Below are 17,706 nucleotides of genomic sequence, written 5' to 3' on the forward strand. Positions count from 1 at the left end.
ATTATAACCTACTTTCTGAACCTTATTTTGTGGAAGCCTGTGCAAAAATTTCGTATTCCTTGGGTCCTCTGAATTTACTGCGAGGTGAGGTAACTGAGAAGCATGCTGGGTAAAAAGAGGGAAGCCAACCTGGGATAAACTTTACGATGACTAATCTATAAAATGAATTATTAAAACAAAAGAAAAAGTTGACTTAATTAGTATCTACTATTAAGCAACTCATATCTCCCTTGAACTTTGGAGAAGCTATGTAGTAAAGGAATAATAATTACTTTCTCATCCTTCTTTTTACATTCAACCAGCTAAAACCAAGTGTTTGTTGTTGTTTTGTTTTGCTTTGCTTTAACCTAATTTCAGGATTTAACTGAAAGTAAGCAGGAGTTTTCCATCTATTAATTCCCTTAGGGATCATTACTGATTTCACACTCACGGGGTAGAAGACTATGATTTTTATAGACTTGTGAGCAACACTGAGGGGATATTGACTGTTCTTTCTCAAAAGAGACCCTAGATTAAGCTCTTATAAGGAATTAGTTGGTAATGCTTGTATAGCAATCAGCATAACGCATTAGTTTTCTCCTATTTATACTGCCTGAGTATCATTCAGATTCACTTGATAGCCCTGAATGTTAACACTAAGAATCTGTTCTGAAATGTATAGACAGCACAGAGTAGGGGGAAGGGGAGGGGGCTCTTACTTTTCACTTCAAAGGTATGTCCTAATTACTCTCTAGGTCTGCATTTCTAATCAGGCAGGGGCTCCTACCAACAACTTATCTTTTTGCCCAGCTTACTTCACATATTTCAGCCAACCGAAATTCAGTTATATAACATTTCTCTTTACCACCAGAGACTATCAGAATATAGACTTTGCAATCGAAGACAGACTTTGTTTCAGATTTCATTCTGTTACTTAGCTGTTGCAAGAGTTTGGACAATTATTAACACCTACTTACAGCATTGTCATCATGATTACATAAGTTGATTATATGAAGTACTTGACATATTGGAGGTGCTCAATAACTGATAACCATTATTATTATCTCATCCATGACTCACATGATCCTTTTCATTATATAGATTACTATGTTATTGGACAAATCTCATTACTTTCATCTGAAAAACTTAGTGGAACAAAGGACTCTTTTCTACTTAAAAACTCAAATTTAAGTATACTATTTTATTTTCTAATTCCTAAAATATTACAGCCTCATTACTAAAAATTGAGAAAGTACAGAAATAAGTAGAAAGAAAATCATCCATAGCCCTGCTACATGACAGCTCCCAGGAATCTTGCTTATTTCACTTATTACAATGGTATTTTTACAAACTCTTCTGAAGCATTCTTTTACCCCAGCTATTTTTAAAAATTTCAATCCTATAGAAACGTTGAAAGATAGTACCATGATTGCCCACTTTTATTCCCCAAATATTAACATCTTGCCCTGTTTAGGTGCTTTGCTCCTCTTTCTCTGACACACACACACACACACACACACAGACACACTTTTTTTTTTTGGTTAAATGATTTGAAAGTAAATTGCTAACATCATATTACTTCATCCATAATACTTCAGTATCTCCTAAGAACAAGAACATAATCATAACACTATGATCAGACCAAAGAAATTTAATTGATTTAATAACACCATCTAATGTAGGTCTATATTCAAATTTCTCTATTGTCTCAAAAATGTTTTTTCTAGTCCCCACCACCCTTACTCCAGGATCTAACCCAGGCTCCACATGTTGCACTTATTTTCCCTGTCTCTACAATGTCCTTTAAAACAGTCTCCTCTGTCCTTATTTTTCTCTTTTTTGTCTTTCATGAGAGTGATAGAGTCCAAGTCAAATGTCATAGAATTCTCTACATTCTGAATTTAATCAGATTTCCTCATGATTAGAGTCAGATTAAAGGTTTTTGACCATGATACCACATCCATAATATACTTCTTACTGCATTCCATCAAAAGGCACACAATGTCAGTTTGTCCCATTATAAGTAATGCTCTGATCAGTTCAATAAAGTGGTATCCATCATATTTCCCTATTGTAAAGATACCTTTTTCCTTCATAATTAATAAGTAACCTTTGAGAGGATATGAATATCCCATTCCTGACCAAATTTATACCCAGTGGTTTTAACATCTATTGATGATCCTTGCTCAAATCAATTATTACACTAGGGGTTTCAAAATGCCCATTTCCTAATTTTTCATTCTTTTTACATTCATTACCTGGCATTTTTCTGCAAAAAAGGGCTTTCTTCCCCACTCTTCTTTTTTTGTTTTTTCCCCAGCATCATGATAGACTCACAGGCTTTTTAAAAGAACTTAGTGTGTAATCCAGTTACCATCAATATACTTTTTGGTGCCCAAATTTGGCCTGTGGACATCCATTCAAAGTGGCTTCTGGGTTCTTTTGACATTCCTCCATTAGCTTTTAAATACTTCCTTTCTAGCACAACAAGGTGTTCTAGGCTAAATTTGTAGTCTTCCTGTCCCATATCTAAAATCACTCATTTCTCCAAGGAATCCTGATTTCTTTTAGTGGGGAATGGTTTTAGAAACAAAATATATAGTCATTGCTACTGAGCGGTCATTAATTCTAGGTTAATTGGACAGAACTAAGAAATACATTTTTTAAAGCATGATTTCATACTGATACTTCCAATTCAAATTCAACACCAAAGGGTTATTTGATACCTTTCCCATTCCATATTTGCATCTCACTTCTTTTGCACCTGTGTAACCTGTGTAACCATCACCATAATCAAGATATCGAACCTCAGTAAGTTCCCTTTGCCCCTTCCCAGGGAATCTCACCCTTGTACCAGGAAAACACTGGTCAGCTTTCTATCAACAGAGATGATATTTGTCCTTTCTAGAGTTTCATATTAATGTAATCATATTGTAGGTAATCTTTGGAGTCTGGCTTCTTTCACTTAATACAACATTTCTGAGATTCTTCTATGTCGTTTCATTTATCAGTGTTCACTCCTTTTTACTGCTGAGTAGTCAAATATGAATATGCCACAACTTATTCTTTCCATTTGTGTATTGATGGGCATTAGAGTTGTTTCTAGTTTTGGACTATTATGTATAAATCTACTATGAACATCTGTGTACATCACGTGGACATATTTTTCCTTTCTCTTGGATAAATACCAAAGAGTGAAATTGCTGAGGGTTATATGGTAAGTGTACATTTAACTTTATAAGAAACAGCCTATTTTCCAAAGTTGCTGTATGATTTTACATTCCCACCAGTAAAGTCTGAGACTTCCAGTTGTTCTATATGCATACTAACATTTGGTATTGTCAGTATTTTAAATTTTAGCCATTTGGTTAGATGACTGATGGCATCTATTTGTACTTTTAATTTGCATTTATCTGATGACTGATGATGCTGAGGGTCATTACTAGCCGCTATATGTCTTTTTTTGTTAAATGTCTATTTAAATCTTCTACTCATTTATATTGGGTTGTTTTTCTTCTTATTATTGAGTTGTAAGAGTTCTTTATATATTTTGAATATAAGTCCTTTGTCAGATATATGTACTGGGAATATTTTCTTCCAGTCTGTGGCTTGCCTTTTAGTTTTAAGCGTCTTTTAAAGAGCATAAGTTTTAAGTATTGATGAAATCCAGTTTATTATATATATTTATATATCATATGATTAATGTAATTTATATAACACATGTGCCATATTTATCTATGACATATATGATTTGTGCTTTTTATGTCCTAAAAACTTTTGCTTAACCAAGGTCATAAGGATTTTCTCCTATGTTTTCTTCTAGAAGTGTTATACTTGTTGCTTTTATGTTTAGGTCTATGATCAATTCCAAGTTTACTTTTGTGTATGATGTGAGGTAAGGACTGCAGTTTACTTTTCTACATAAGGATATCCAGGTGTTCTAGCCATTGTTCAAAAGACCATCCTTTCCCTCATCAAATTACCTTGGCAGCTTTGTCAAAAATCAGTTGACCGTTTATGGTGGGTGTATTTCTGGGCTCTATTCTGTTTCATTGATCAATATAGTTATCTTTACACAAAAACCACATTGTCTTCATAACTGCAACTTTTTAATAACATAGTTTAAGTCCTCAAGTTTTGTTTTTCTTTTTCAAAATTGTTTTTACTTACTCTAGGTCCTTTGTATTTTCATGGGAATTTTAGAAACAGCTTTTAATTTTTACGTAAAGCTTGCTGGGATTTTTATTGGAATTAAATTGAATTCAGAGATTAATCTGGGAAAACTGACATCTGAATCATATGGAATCTTCTGATTTATGAACATGGTATATTTCTCCATTTGTGCCATCTTTAATTTCTCTCAGCAATGTTTTGTATTTTTATTGTATAGGTCTTACTCATTTTTATTAAATTTATCTCCAAATATTTCATGGTTTTTATGCTATTTAAATGGTATTTATTTAAATTCAAATTTCCAATTGTTCCAATAAATATTATTGGTTTTATCTGTTGATCTTGTATCCCATGACCTTGCTAATAAATTCACTAAGTAATTTGCATAGCTTTTCTGTAGATTCCTTAGGATTTTCTACATACATAATGGTGCATGTGAATCATGAGTGCTTTCCTTTTTCCTTTCTACATGCCTTTTATTTCTTTTTCTTGCCTTATTGTACTGTCCAGGACTTCCTGTATAATGTTGAATAGAAAAGGTGAGAATGCAGAGCTTTACTTTATTCCAATCTTAGAAGCAAATACAACTATCAAAAAAAAGAAAAAAAGAAAAAAAGAAAAAAGAAAAAAGAACAAGTGTTCATTAGTATGTGGAGAAATTGGAATTCTTGTGCACTGTTGATGACAATGTAAAATGGTTCAACCACTATGAAAAACAGTATGGTGCTTCCTCAAAAACTTAAAAATAGAATTACCATACGATTCAGCAATTTTACTTCTGGGTCTACAATCAAAAGAATTGAAAGCTGGCTCTCGAAGAGATATTTGCACACTCATATTTATGACAGCATTATTCACAGTAGCCAAAAGGTGGAATCAACGCAAATGTCCACTGACAGATGAACAGATAAACAAAATGTGGTATATACATACAGTGGAATATTATTCAGCCTTAAAAGGGAAGAATATGGTGACACATGCTGCAACATGGATAAACATTGAGGACATTATGCTAAGTGAAACAGGCTGGTCACAAAAGGACAAATACTGTATGATTTCAATTATATGAGCTACCTAGTCAAATTCATAGAGACAGAAAAAAATGGTGGGTGCCAGGTGCTGGGGAAAAGGAGGAATGAGGTGTTATCGTTTAATGGGTACACAGTTTCAGTTTTGCAAGATGAAAAGAGTTCTATGGATGGATGGTGGTGATGGTAGCACAACAATGTGAATGTATTTAATGCCACATTGAACTGTATACTTGAAAATGGCTAAGACAGTAAATTATACATTATGTGTATTTTACCATAATTTAAAATATGAAAAAGTTTTAAGACAGTTATTATCAGAATAGGTAAAAAAAGCAAGAATCAACTGTATGACACCTACAAGAAGCACTTTAAATATAAAGGTACAAATAGGTTGAATTTTAAAAAGTTAGAAAGAGTAAGCATGAGAAAGTGTAAGGAGTAGCTAAATGCATAGCAGACAAAATAGACTTCAGGACAAAAATAAACACCAAAAACAAAGAGGGACACTTCATGATGATAGAAAGGCAAAGATATCAAATAGCTATAAGTATTATAAATATGTGTACCTAATAAATATTTGTGCCTAGTAATGGAGCCTTAAAATACATGAAGCAAAAACTGAAAGAAGTAAAGGGAGAAACTAATTCACAATCATAATTGTAGGTGTAATACATCTCTCTCAATAACTGAGAGCAACTAAGTAATTAATAAGGATATAGATCTGAATGACACTTTCAACTACCTTAACCTAATTGACATTTATAGAACATTACAGCTGACAACCACAGAACACACACTATTTTTAATGAACATGGACCATTTCCCAAGGAAGAATATATTCTGGGCCACAAAACAAGTTTCAATAGATTTCAAAAGACTGAAATCACACATAGTTTGTTTTTTGACCCCAATAGAATTAAATTAGAAATCAATATCAGTGGATATCGTTGAGCACTCCAAATACTTAAACAACTTCTAAATAATCCACAGGGTCAAAGACACAAATCACAAGGGAAATTACAAAATATTTTAAATTGAATGAAAATGAAAACACAGCACATCAAACTTAGTGTATGCACCTGAAACAGCATTATAAGAAAACTGCACAGCTTCAAATTGTTGTTGTCTAAATTGTGGTCATAGTAGCTTATAACATAGTGAAATTTCAGTTGTACATTATTATTTGTCATATGCCGCATAAGTATGCCCCTTCACCCCTTGTGCCCACCCTCCATCCCCGTTCCCCCAGTAACCACTAATTTGTTCTCTTTGTCTATAAGTTTGTTTATATTCCACATGTGAGTGAAATCATATGGTGTTTGTCTTTTTCTGGCTTATTTCACTTAACATAATGCCCTCAAGGTCCATCCATGTGGTTGTGAATGGGGCGATTTTGTCTTTTTTTATGGCTGAGTAGTATTCCATCATATGTATATACCACATCTTCTTTATCCAATCATCAGTCGATAGGCACTTGGGTTGCTTCCATGTCTTGGATATTGTGAATAATTACAGCTTCAAACTCTTACATTAGAAGAGAAGAACAGGCTAATACCAACCATCAAAACGTTCAACTTAAGAAGTAAAAGATTGGGCCGGCCAAGTGGCGCAGCGGTTAATTGCACACATTCTGCTCCTCGGCGGCCCGCGGTTTGCTGGTTTGGATCCCGGGTGCGGACATGGCATCGCTTGGCACGCCATGCTGTGGTAGGCGTCCCACATATAAGGTGGAGGAAGATGGGCATGGATGTTAGCTCAGGGCCAGACTTCCTCAGCAAAAAAAAGAGGACTGGCAGTAGTTAGCTCAGAGCTAATCTTCCTCCAAAAAAAAGAAAAAGAAGTAAAAGATCAAATTAAACTCAATGTAAGTAGAAGAAAAAATAATAATAAAGACCAGAAAATAATGAAATAGAAAACAAACACTAGAGAAAAGTCAATGAAACAAGAACCTAATTCTATGAAAAGATCAATGAAAGTAATAAGCCTCTAGCTAAGGTGACAAAAAATGACACAAATGATCAACATGAGCATTGAAGAGAGGACACTACTATAGATCCCAAATATATTAAGGATAATAAAACAGGTGATGTCAGCATCATGGCAGAGTGAGCTCTCTCTGTAAACTCTCACTTCTAAGATACGATGAAAGGGACATTGATATTCCAACAGAGGACAGCCACACAACACAAAAGATGTCTAAAAGACCCATGCAGCCATACGTCAGAAGGTGGAGGTGCTGGAGCCCCCTCCCCCAAGGATTTGGAATGAGGTAAGAGAACTCTCTTCCTCCTGAAGGGCAGCAACCCAGGGACTGTGTGCAGCTCTGAGAAGAAATGGGGGAGGGAGCAGCCCTCTGCAGGAATACTATCACCCTCCAAGGTCCCTCATAGCCCAGGGAACAGCCCCACACAGAGGTGACTATCTATTGCAGGGATGTCTTCCTCAAGCTAATACCCCAGGAGAGTAGATAGCGAGGGCAGAGTGAGAAGCCCACAAGATTGTGCAGGAGAAAGAAAGTGCCCCTCCCCACCTCCTAGCACCACAGTTCAGCAGCTGGAAGCTACGCCATAGATTGCAGAGGGCTCAAAACATACAGCTCTTGACACCTACACAGTGGTGGCATGTGCAAGCAGTGATCAAATGCAACCAAAATGTGGAAGCACAAATCCATGCCATATAGCAGTATGAAAAAATATATTAAATCTCCAGACCAGAAGGAAACTGACAAGTACCCAGAAATCAATCCTGAAGGCACAGAAATCTAAAATCTAAATGAGAGAGAATTCAAAATAGCTATCAAAAGCCATCAAAAAGTTACAAAAAAGTGCAGATAGACAGTTCAACGAATTCAGGAGCCACTTGACAAAAGAGACTGAAAGTATAAAGAAGAACCAATCAGAAATATTGGAGGTGAAAAATACAATGGATGAAATAAAGAAGAATATGGATTCCCTCAACAATAGAGCTGATATTTTGGAGGAACAAATCAGCATTACTGAGGACAGAAATATAGAAATGCTTCAGATCAAGGAGGAGAGAGAACTAAGACTGAAAAGAAATTAGGAAATTCTCCAAGAAATATTCCACTCAATTAGGAAATGCAACATAAGGATTGTAGATATCCCAGGGTGAGAAGAGAAGGAGAATGGAGCAGAAAGCTTGTTCAAAGCAATAGTAATGGAGAACTTCCCAAACCTGGGTAAGGAGTTGGAAATGCAAGTAAAAGAAGCCAACAGATCTCCTAGCTACATCAATGTAAAAAGACCTACTGCCAGGCATATAGTAGTAAAGCTGGCAAAAGTCAATGACAAAGAAAAATACTAAGGGAAGCAAGGCGGATGAAGATAACTTACAAAGAAATCCCTATCAGGCTTTCAGTGGATTTATCAGTGGAAACCTTACAGGCTAGGAGAGAGTGGAATGATATATTCAAGTCTCTGAAAGATAAAAACTTTCAGCCAAGAATATTCTATCCAGAAAAAATATCCTTTAGATACGATGGAGAAATAAAAACTTTCCAGAAGAACAAAAGCTAAGCGAGTTCACTACCACAAGATACCCCTACAAGAAATCCTCAAGACGGCCCTCATACCTGAAAAAAAGAAGAAAGGGGTTACAAAGCCCTGAGTAAGGAGATAAATAGGTAGACAAAATCAGAAAATTGAAGCTATCCATCAGAACAGGTTAGCAAACACTCAAGTACAACATTAAAGATAAAGGGAAGGAAAACACCAAAAATAAATATAATCTTGTCATTTTAACCACAAACTCACAACAGAAGATGGAATAAGATGTGACAGAAACAACTTAGGAGGGAAGAGGAAAGAGATGGAATTGGCTTAGTCTAAGGAAATAAGAGGTTATCAGAAAATGGACCATCTCATCTATGAGATTTTTCATAAAAAGGTCATGAGAACCACTAAACAAGTAAGTAGAACAGAGACACAAATAATAAATAAGGGGAAAACTAAGAAAACCAGCATAGTAAACTACCTAACTGAATTGGTAGTCTGAAATACACAGCACCAGAAAAAAAGGAAATGCAGGAGAACCAGAAAATGAGCAATAAAATGGCAGCATTAAGGCCTCATATATAAATAATCACTCTAAATGTAAAATGGATTGAATTCTCCAATCAAAAGACATTGAGTGGTAGGATGGATTAAAAAACAACCCCCCAAAAATTACTGCCTCCAGGAAACACATCTCAGCTCCAATGACAAACAGACTCATAGTGAAGGGATGGAAGACAATACTCCATGCTAATGGCAAACAAAAGAAAGCAGGTGTTGCCGTACTTATATCAGACACAGTAGACTTAAAGATGAAACAGGTAAAGAGAGACAAAGAGGGGCAGTATATAGTGATAAAAGGGACACTCCACCAAGAAGAAATAACACATAAATTTCTATGCACCCAATACAGGAGCACCAACGTACATAAAGCAAGTATTAACAAACCTGAAAGGAGATATTAAAAACAAAACAATAATAGTAGGAGACCTCAACACTCCACTGACATCAATGGAGAGATCATCCAGACAGAAAGTCAACAAGAAAATAGTGGGATTAAATGAAGAAGGAGACCAGAAGAACTTAATAGGTATGTATAGAACACTCCATCCAAAACCAGCAGAATACACATTCTTCTCAAGCGTGCATGGAACATTCTCAAGGACAGATCATATGTTGGGAAACAAGGCCAGCTTCAATAATTTAAGAAGATTGAAATAATAACAAGCATCTTTCCTGACCATACTGCTATGAAACAAGAAATTAACTGCAAGGAAAAAGCTCAGAAAAGGACAAAGATATGGAGACGAAACAACATGCTACTGAACAACCAATGGATCATTGAAGAAATTAAAGGAGAAATCAAAAAATATCTGGAGACAAATGAAAATGAGACGATACCATACCAACTCATATGGGATGCAGCAAAAGTGGTCCTAGGAGGGAAATTCAGGGTCTGGCCCTGTGGCCGAGTGGTTAAGTTCGCACGCTCCTCTTCAGAGGCCCAGGGTTTTGCCGGTTCAGATCCTGGGTGCAGACATGACATGGCTCATCAAGTCATGCTGAGGCAGCATCCCATATGCCACAACTAAAAATATACAACTATGTACTGGGGGGCTTTGAGGAGAAAAAGGAAAAATAAAATCTTTAAAAAAAAAGAAAGAAGGAAATTCATTGCAATACATGATCACCTTAACAAACAAGAAAACGCCCAAATAAGCAATCTCAAAGTACACCTAAGAGAATTAGAAAAAGAAGAACAAACAAAGCCCAAAGTCAGCAGAAGGAGGGAAATAATAAAAATCAGAGCACAAATAAATGAAATTGAAACAAAAAAGACAGTAGAAAGGATCAGTGAAACAAAGAGCTGGTTCTTTGAGAAGATAAACAAAATTGACAAACCCTCAGCCAGACTCACAAAGAAAAAAAGAGAGAAAGCTTAAATAAATAAAATTAGTAATGAAAGAGGAGAAATTACAATGGATACCACAGAAATACAAAAGATTATAAGAGAATACTATGAGAAACTATATGTCAAAAAATTGGACAATCTAGAAGAAATGGATAAATTCTTAGACTCTTACAACCTCCCAGAGCTGAATCAAGAAGAAATAGATAGGGGCCAGCACCATGGCCAACTGGTTAAGTTCACGTGCTCCGCTTTGGCAGCCCAGGGTTCACCGATTCAGATCCTGGGTGCGGACCTGTGCACTGCTCATCAAGCCATGGTGTGGTGCCATCCCACCTTGTGGAACTAGAATGACCCACAACTAGGATATACAACTATGTACTGGGGCTTTAGGGAAGAAAAAGAAGAAGATTGGCTATAGATGTTAGCTCAGGGCCAATCACCTCAAAAAAAGAAAGAAAGAAAGTGAAAAGCCACTCTAAAAAAAAAGGAAAAAAGGAAATAGATAATCTGAATAGACCAATCACAAGTAAAGAAATTGAAACAGTAATCAAAAACCTCCCAAAAAATAAAAGTCCAGGACCAGACGGCTTTCCTGAAGAATTCTACCAAAGAGTCGAAGAAGATTTAATACCTATCCTTCTCAAACTATTCTGAAAAATTGGGAAAGACGAAATACTTCCTAACATATACGAGGCCAACATCACCCTGCTAATTAAGCCTGACAAGGACAACACAAAAAAGAAAAACTACAGGCCAATATCGCTGATGAACATAGATACAAAAATCCTCAGCAAAATATTGGCAACCCGAATACAGCAATACATCTAAAAGATCATATCCCATGATCAAGCAGGATTTATATCAGGGACACAGGGAGTGTTCCACATCTGCAAATCAATGTGATACACCACACTAACAAAATGAGGAATAAAAACAACATGATTGTCTCAATGGACACACAGAAAGCATTTGACAAGATCCAGCATCGATTTATGATAGAAAGTCTTAACACAATGGGGATAGAAGAAATGTACCTCAACATAATAAAAGCCATAGAAGACAAACCCACAGCCAACATCATAGTCAACTGGGGAAAAACTGAACGCCATCCCTCTGAAGACAGGAACAAGACAAATGTGCCCACTCTTATTCAACATTGTATGGAGGTTTAGGCCAGAGCAATTAGGCAAGAAAAAGGAATAAAAGGAATCCAAATAGGAAACAAAGACGTTAAACTTTTGCTCTTTGCAAAGGTCATGATTTTATATAGAGGGAACCCTAAAGAATCCATAGGAAAACTATTAGAAATAATCAACAGCCACAGCAAAGTTGCAGTATACAAAATCAACTTACAAAAGCTAGTTGCATTTCTATACTCTAATAACGAACTAACAGAAAGAGAACTCAAGAATACAATTCCATTTACAATCACAACAAAAAGAATAAAATACCTAAGAATAAATTTAACCAAGGAGATGAAAGACCTATATGATGAAAACTATAAGACATTACTGAAAGAAATTGACGATGACATAAAGAAATGGAAAGATATTCCATGCACATGGGTTGGAAGAATAAACATAGTTAAAATGTCCATACTTCCTAAAGCAATCTACAGATTCAATGTAATCCCAATCAGAATCCCAATGACATTCTTCATCAAAATAGAACAAAGAATCCTAAAATTCATATGGGACAACAAAAGACCCCAAATAGCTAAAGCAGTCCTGAAAAAAAAGAACAAAGCAGGAGGCATCACAACCCCTGACTTCACAATATGTTACAAATCTATAGTAATCAAAACAGCGTGATACTGACACAAAAACAGGTACACAGATCGATGGAACAGAATTGAAAGCCCCAAAATAAACCCACACATCTATGGACAGCTAATTTCAACAAAAGTGCTAAGAACATACAATGGAGAAAGGAAAGTCTCTTAAATAAATGGTGTTGGGAAAACTGGACAACCATATGCATAAGAATGAAAGTAGAACATTATCTTTTGCCATATACAAAAATTAACTCAAAACGGATTAAAGACTTGAAGGTAAGACCTGAAACCATAAAACTTCTAGAAAAAAATATAGGTAGTACATGCTTTGACATCAGTCTTAAATGGATCTTTTTGAATACCATGTCTTCTCAGACAAGGGAAACACAAGAAAAAGTAAACAAGTGGCACTTCAGCAGACTAAAGAGCTTCTGCAAGGCAAAGCAAACTAGGATCAAAACAAGACAACCCACCAATTGGGAGAAAATATTTTCAAATCATATATCTGATGAGGGGTTAATCTCTATAATATATAAAGAACTCACAGTGAATGACAAAAAAACAAACAACCTAATCAAAAAATGGGCAGAGGATGTGAACAGACATTTCTCCAAGGAAGATATATAGATGGCCAATAAGCACATGAAAAGATGTTCAACATCACTAATCATCAGGGAAATGCAAATGAAAACTACACTAAGATACCATCTTATACCATTAAAATGGCTATAATCACCAAGACAAAAAATAACAAATGTTGGAGAGGATGTGAAGAAAAGGGAACCCTCATACAATGCCGGTGGGAATGCAAACTGGTGCAGTCACTGTGGAAAACAGTATGGCGATTTCTCAAAAAATGAAAAATAGAAATAGCATATTGTTACTGAACCTGAAGTGAGTTTGCTCACCCATTGCGCAGCAAGCCAATCTCTGACACCAGGTGTGGTGGAAGAAAGTAGGAATTTTATTTTTGCACAGTGCTGAGCAAGGAGAGAAGGCAGCTAACGCTGAAATCCCAAACTCCCTGAAAAGCTAAAAGGAAGGGTTTTTTGGGGGGTTTTAGGTAGGGGAGGGGGAGTATACGGCCTTGCTGGTCAGCAGCTTTCCCACCAGCCTGTATCTCTTTGCGGGGAGGAGATGATCCAGGTTCTTGTCCTTGATGGTGTCCGTCTCCATGGAGGATAGTGGATTCTGGAGCCAGGAAGCCAGGGAGTAAGCAGGGAATGAGTGTTTTTGTTTTAACCCTATATATGCTGGGTTTAATGTGGGGAAACTGATATCAGTGTTGGTATCAATATGACCCAGCTATCCTACTACTCTGTATTTATCCAAGGAACTTGAAATCAACACTTCAAAGAGACTTATGCACCCCTATGTTCATTGCAGCATTATTCACAATAGCCAAGAAGTGGAAGCAACCCAAGTGCCCATCGACTGATGATTGGATAAAGAAGATGTGGTGTATATATATACAACAGAATACTACTCGGCCATAAAAAAAGACAAAATCGTCCCATTCACAATGACATGGATGGAGCTTGAGGGCATTATGTTAAGGAAAATAAGCCAGACAGAGAAAGACAAACACCATATGATTTCACTCATATGTGGAAGATAAACAAACACGTGGACAAAGAGAACAGTTCAGTGGTTACCAGAGGGAAGGGGGTTGGGGGGTGGGCACAAAGGGTGAAGGGGAGCATTTATATGGTGACAGACAAATAATAATGTACAACTGAAATCTCACAATGTTGTAAACTATTATGACCGCAATAAAAAAAATTAAGTAATTAGGGGCCGGCCCCTTGGCCAATTGGTTAAGTTCATGTGCTCTGCTTCGGTGGCCCGGGGTTTCGCCAGTTTGGATCCTGGGTGTGGACATGGTGCCACTCATGGGGCCATGGTGGGGCAGCGTCCCACATACCACAACTAGAAGGTCCCACAACTAAAAATACACAACTATGTACTGGGCAGCTTTGGGGAGAAAAATGAAAAATAAAATCTTTAAAAAAAATTGAATAATTAATTAAATAAAAGGATAATAAGAAAATGTTACAAACAGGTCTATGCCAATAAATTCAACAACTTAGATTTAATAAGGGGCAAATTTCTAAAAGACAAGTTATCAACACAGACACAAGAACTAGAAAATTTGAATATTCCTATATTCACTAAAATTAAATTTGTAATTAAAAATATGAAATATTTGTATATTTATGTAATTTAAAAATTTACAAATTTTATATAAAAATGCAAAGTACCTAGGATAGTCAAAGCAATTTCAAGAAAGAAAAACAAAGTCAGAGGACTTAAACACCTGATTTAAAGATTATAAGGCTACACTAATCAAAATAGTGTGGTATACTGGGATATGGATGGACATCTAGATCACTAAAACAGAAGAGAATTCCCAAAAATAGACCCACACGTGTATGACTGATTGATTTTTGACACAGATGCCAAGATAATTCAACGAGGAAAGGATATCCATTACAACAAATTGTGCTGGAATAACTAGATATCTGTATGGAAAAATATTAACCTTTTTGCTGTATACCTTAAACTTATACACTGCTGTAAGTCAATTATATCTCAATAAAACTGGACAAAATATTAACCTTGCCCTTTACCTTATATCCTATATAAAAAATAACTTGAAATAAATCACAGATGTAAACATAAAAGCTAAAACTATAAAACATGTAGAAAGAAAATATAAGAGAAAGTCTTTGCAACCATGGAAAAGGCAATTAGTGAGCCAAAAAACAAAGAAGCAAAAAAAGATCATGGACCATAAGAAAAAAATCTATCAATTGGACTTTATCAAAATAAAAGTCACAGCTAAGAAAAGGAAAAGGCAAGTCATGGACTGGGAGCACATGTCTGACACATATGTGCTCTTTATAGATTCTGCAATAAGTCCTTAGATGACAAGGAAACTGGTTATTTTTATCACTGAAAACTGGATTCAAAGTAAGTTACAACTAACAAGCTTATGTTACAAATCCTTTACATTCACAAATATAGTTTAATCCTGGAAATTTTATTTTTTGGTTTTTTGGTTTTTTGTTTTGTTTTGTTTTTGAGGACGATTAGCCCTGAGCTAACTGCTGCCAATCCTCCTCTTTTTGCTGAGGAAGACTGGCCCTGAGCTCACATGCATGCCCATCTTCCTCCACTTTATATATGGGATGCCTACCACAGCATGGCTTGCTAAGCAGTGCCATGTCCACACCCAGGATTTGAACCAGTGAACCCCAGGCTGCCGAAGTGGAACGTGTGAACTTAACCGCTGCACCACCGGGCCTGCCCCTTAATCCTGGAAATTTCAAAGTAAAGCATACTTGTTACTCATAATTACCTTTAGATATCATTGAGACTACACTGTTATACATAATTAGGCATAGTGTTGTGCATAGTTAATTCCAGTTACCAAATTTTATATTTGTTGGTCATTATCAATATTTTATATTTATTGGTCATTATGTTCCCAAAGAAATATCAACCCAACAAAATGATTGCATTAAATGTTCTTCAAAGACAGATAAGCTTTAAGGAAGAATCAGCCTGTCTTGATAACTCATTTTCAAATTACTGATACAACTTTACCCAAGAAATAATTACATACCTTGTCAAACATCAAAAAATCTGCAAAAAATCTTCCAAGATAGATGCCTTTCTTGTTCAATTTCCAAAAATAAATAAAGGCTTTCTAACTGAAAGTATATACATTCCTAAGCTAAGTAAACACTAAAAAACGAACTGGAGGGTGGGCCAGCCTGGTGGCGCAGTGGTTAAGTGCACATGTTCTGCTTCGGCGGCCCGGGGTTCACTGGTAGGGATCCTGGATGCGGACATGGCACTGCTTGGCATGCCATGCTGTGGTAGGTGTCCCACATATAAAGTAGAGGAAGATGGGCATGGATGTTTGCTCAGGGCCAGTCTTTCCCAGTAAAAAGAGGAGGATTGGCAGCAGTTAGCTCAGGGCTAATCTTCCTCAAAAAAAAAAAAAAAAAGAAAAAACCGAAGTGGGAAAAAAATCTCTCCACTTTAAATAGTCTACTTAGTTACATAAAGTATTTTCTGTCCAACACTCTCAAATTCAAAAAATATTTATTTCCTAAGGACATGTCAACAAGAGTCCACTTCAAACCATTTAGCCTGTGTTATGGCAATACTGCAAGATTCCTTAGCTACCATAAGTCACACTTGTTGACTCTGAAATTTCTCCGTCTTCTCTACACCTTGAGCTTGGTCTGTTGCATACACCAAACAAACTAAATCATCTGTGACTTTAATACACAGGCTCCCATCAGAATGCCTACATTTGAGAACCACATGCATCTTCCAGGGGTCCGCACAGTAAGCCTTCTCAGCTGCCTGGCTGAGCTTCTCCCAGGTCTGATACCGCAGCATTATGGGCCAGGGTAGAAAGGGATAGGGAAAGAGAATGGCTTTGGGATAGGAGGTGACAAATCTGATCCACCAACCTACCTCGTACAACCAGCAACGGACTCAAATCAATGGAGAAAAGGTAGATTAAAAAATAAATGATGTTGGGGCAATTTGAAACCGAGAACCGAGTTTAAAAATCTTCCCTAGAGCAAAAACTGCGGCTGTGCGTATTCAACATAACCTACTGTTGTTCAAAACTAACCAGGTCTTTCTGTCCCTTCTTAGTGCATGATTGAGCTGTCTTTCTCAGAAATTCAAGGTCCAGACATCAAAATTCACTATTCAAGGCCAAATGCAGGCTGGTGGGAAGGCACCAAACAGCAAGGCCACATACTCTCCCTCCCCTACCTGTTTCCCTTCCAGGAGGTGGATCTCAGTTTAAATTTCCATCTCCTCATCTGGCTGCCTTTAGATAATAGTAAACCTCCTTTCTTGCCACACTCTTGGTGTTTCAGGGTTTTTGTTTTTTTTTTTTTTTTTCAGTTATTGGCCCTACTGTGCAGCGGGTAAATGAACCTGTGTTTGAATTCAGTAATAATTTGGTGAGCCAGCAGGAAGCCCACAGCCCCAGGCCGACTGGGCTTTCTTGGGAAGCAGGCCAGCAGCTGCCTAGGCGATTTACCCTAGGGACTGTCCCCAGTACTTTCCATCTGACCTGGCACCACTGGCCCTAGGCATTTTTCTTTTGGCAAGTAAACCACCTCTACATTTGTTTGTTTGTTTGTTTGTTTGTTTTTGCTTCTGGTGATCAACGGAGTAGGGTAAGTTGCCTCAGCCAGGCCTGCTGTGAACTCCCTGTCTCTCATAGTGGAAATCCTGGAGGGAGAGCTCTGTCTGAGCCTGCATGCCAACTAAGAGAGACATAGTATA

The 17,706-nt window shown here is 36.7% G+C and overlaps 1 protein-coding gene and 1 pseudogene across 1 annotated transcript in view; both read right to left on the reverse strand.

The window, feature by feature from the left end:
- Positions 1 to 17,706, reverse strand: part of LOC103545897 (endogenous retrovirus group K member 9 Pol protein) — a 99,639-nt gene that overhangs the window by 45,301 nt on the left and 36,632 nt on the right. The gene's annotated exons all lie outside the window — the stretch shown is intronic.
- LOC103546200 (signal recognition particle 9 kDa protein-like) lies at positions 16,513 to 16,876 on the reverse strand (annotated as a pseudogene).

This window comes from Equus przewalskii, chromosome 5 (assembly GCF_037783145.1).
Source record: "Equus przewalskii isolate Varuska chromosome 5, EquPr2, whole genome shotgun sequence".
Lineage (NCBI taxonomy): Eukaryota > Metazoa > Chordata > Mammalia > Perissodactyla > Equidae > Equus > Equus przewalskii.